Here is a 3,307-nt window from a genome sequence, read left to right on the forward strand (position 1 = left end):
GAATGAGACTGATTAAGCTGGGAATACTGATAGACTGAGTTTACATACTGAGCATACACAACTAAAGCATAATTACATGACTGAAACTACTGATACACTGAGTTTTCATACTGAATATGCATAACTGAAGCATGACTGACTTCTAAAAACATGACACATGAATGAGTTGTTTCATAAAAGCATGCATGATATAAGAATGTTATACAACTGAAACCAATACCGAGTTTGTAAAGGACATTTGAACATGGAACTGAGAATAATTAAGGAAAATTGTTACCTTGAGCTGAGTCTGAGTTTGCAGAGAAGAGGTGAGGATACTTGGTCTGCATACTTGCTTCTGCTTCCTAAGTAGCTCCCTCAACGGAGTCGATTCTGCCAAAGAACTTTGACTAAAGAAACTTCTTTGTTCCTCAATCTGCGAACCTGATGATCAAGAATTTTGACTGGAACTTCTTCATAAGAGAGACTGTTCTGAACATCTATACCCTCTATAGGAATTACAACTGTCAGGTCACCAATGCATTTCTTAAGCAGGGAGACATGAAAAACTGGGTGCACTGAAGCTAAGTCTAAAGGCAACTCAAGCTCGTATGCTACCTTTCTAAAATGGCTGAGAATTCGATAAGGACCAACATATCGGGGACTGAGCTTCCCTTTTTTGCCAAACCTCTTCACTCCTTTCATAGGTGAGATTTTCAAATACGCAAAATCACTAATCTAAAAGTCGAGATCTTATTTTCACACATCAGCATACAATTTCTGCTGGCTCTGAGCTGACTTAATCCTTTCTCTGATCAACTGAACTTTTTCTAAGGTATCAAATACCAAGTCAGGCCCTACCACCGTGGCCTCACCCACTTCAAACCAACCAATGAGAGATCTACACCTCCTCTTGTATAGTGCCTCAAAAGGAGCCATCTGAAGGCTGGAATGATAGTTGTTATTATATGCAAATTCAATTAGAGGCATGCGGTCAGCCCAATTACCCTTAAAGTCAATGGCATACGCTCTTAACATATATACTAGAGTTTGGATAGTCCTTTCTGCTTGACTATCTGTCTGAGGGTAGAAGGTTGTACTGAGGTAAACCTAGGTACCAAGACTCTTTTAAAAGGCTTTCCAAAAGTGAGAGGTGAACTGCGTACCTCTATCTGAAATAATGGACAATGGAACTCTGTGCAATCTGACTAACTCTCTAACATAGATCTTGGCATAATCCTCAGCTGAATAAAAGGTATGAACTGGTAAGAAATGGTCTGATTTGGTCATCCTATCCATAATGACCCAAATCGAATTATGCTTTAATGAGTACGGGTTAAACCCGTTACAAAATCCATGTTAACCTCCTCCCACTTTCAAGTGGGAATACTGAACACCTGCATAGCTCCACTAGGATTTTGATGCTCGACCTTAACCTGTTGACATATTAAGCACTTAGCTACAAACTCTGCAATATCTCTCTTCATCCTACTATACCAATAGACTTCCCCTAAGTTGTGGTACATCTTGGTGGCCGCTGGGTGAATCAAGTAGCGTGCATCATGTGTTTCTGCAAGAATCCGCTGTCCCACGCCATCCACACATAGCACACATAGTCTACCCTGGCAGCGTAACACACCATCTCCCCCTTTGGAGAAAACCTCTACTTTCTAATCTCTAACTGACTTTTTTAGTTTAACTAAACTGGGATCCCTATCTTGCTTTTCTTTTACTTCAGAAACCAGTGATAATTTCAAACTATTCTGAACCTATATGTTACCCTCTGTTGAATTGACTAAGCGGACAAGTCCAATAAGCTGATGAAGTTCCTGAACTAACTTTCTCTTACCATCCTCCACGTGAGCAACACTACCCATGGACATCCAGTTAAGAGCATCAGCCACTACATTGGCCTTGCCCGAATGATAAGAACACTCATGTCGTAGTCTTTCAACAACTCTAACCTCCTTCTCTAGTGCAGGTTCAAGTCCTTCTGAGAAAACACATACTGTAGGCTTTTATGGTCTGTGAACACATTAACATGTACTCCATACCAATAATGCCTCCAAATTTTTAAGGAAAACACTACAGCTGCTAACTAAAGATCATGGGTGGGATAATTTTTTTCATGGGGCTTAAGTTGTCTAGAGGAATAGGCTATGACCTTACCTCTCTGCATCAAAACACACCCCAAACCAACTCTGGAAGCATCACAATATACAACAAACCCATTGAACCATATGGTAAAGTCAAAACTGGGGTTGTAGTGAGTCGAGTCTTCAACTTCTGAAAACTCTTCTCACAAGAATTTGACCATTGGAACTTGACTTTCTTTTGTGTCAATATGGAAATTGGGGATGCAATAGATGAAAATTCCTCAACAAACCATCGGTAATAGCCAGCCAAACCCAAGAAACTCCTAATATCTGACAGAGAGATAGGTCTAGGCCAGTTTCTTACTGCTTCAGTCTTTTGGAGATCAACTCTAATGCCATACTAGATACACTATGACCAAGAGATAAGTGAAGCGATGCATTGATATTGCCCCGACTCACTATTTTTGACATCCAAATGAGCATCTAATGAGGTCCAAAAAGTTTGAAACTCGCCTGAGATCACTCATTGATATCCCTAATCATGAATCGACTTAAAAATTGACATTTTAAGGTCATAAGTGTCGTAAATAAAAGCATGGAAATACTGAGGTCCTAAAATGCGACTAAGTGTCATTACTTAACTAAAATTTTCTAAGTCTGGACCCTTTTTCATGCTCTAAGGACTGAGTTGAGCTAGGATTTTGCGGGGTCTTATAATAAAATTTGTCATAAGTAATGAATTATATGTTTTTGTATTCACGTATACAAGATCATATAAATTTTATTGTTTAAATGATTATTTTATCAAAAATAATTTGTAATGAAGAAATATCTCAAAATTAGTTAATGGGTAAACTTTGGTCTAAATATATGTTTTTTGTTCTTAAAAAAATAATTAATTTGAAAAATATATGTTCAATTTTGTTAAATCAAAAATCTCGGGATTAAACTGGTTAATAATTTGTATTGCATTTTATTTTAATTTCAATCAATTTATTGAATTTGGTCATAATTGAAAGCAATTTGGCCACAATAGCAAAGAAATTGACAATTGATTTTCAGTATGTTTTAAATTTTAATAAAATTGTCTAAAATTATAACTTAGAGCCATTTATTAAATAAATTAGCCTAATTTATACCCATTCACTTAATTTTTAAATAGCCCATTCCACAAACAACTCCAACCCAGCCCAGTACCCCGACCTAGCCCAACTACCTTTCTTTACTTAGCC

The sequence above is a fragment of the Capsicum annuum genome, chromosome 10 (assembly GCF_002878395.1).
Source record: "Capsicum annuum cultivar UCD-10X-F1 chromosome 10, UCD10Xv1.1, whole genome shotgun sequence".
Classification (NCBI taxonomy): domain Eukaryota; kingdom Viridiplantae; phylum Streptophyta; class Magnoliopsida; order Solanales; family Solanaceae; genus Capsicum; species Capsicum annuum.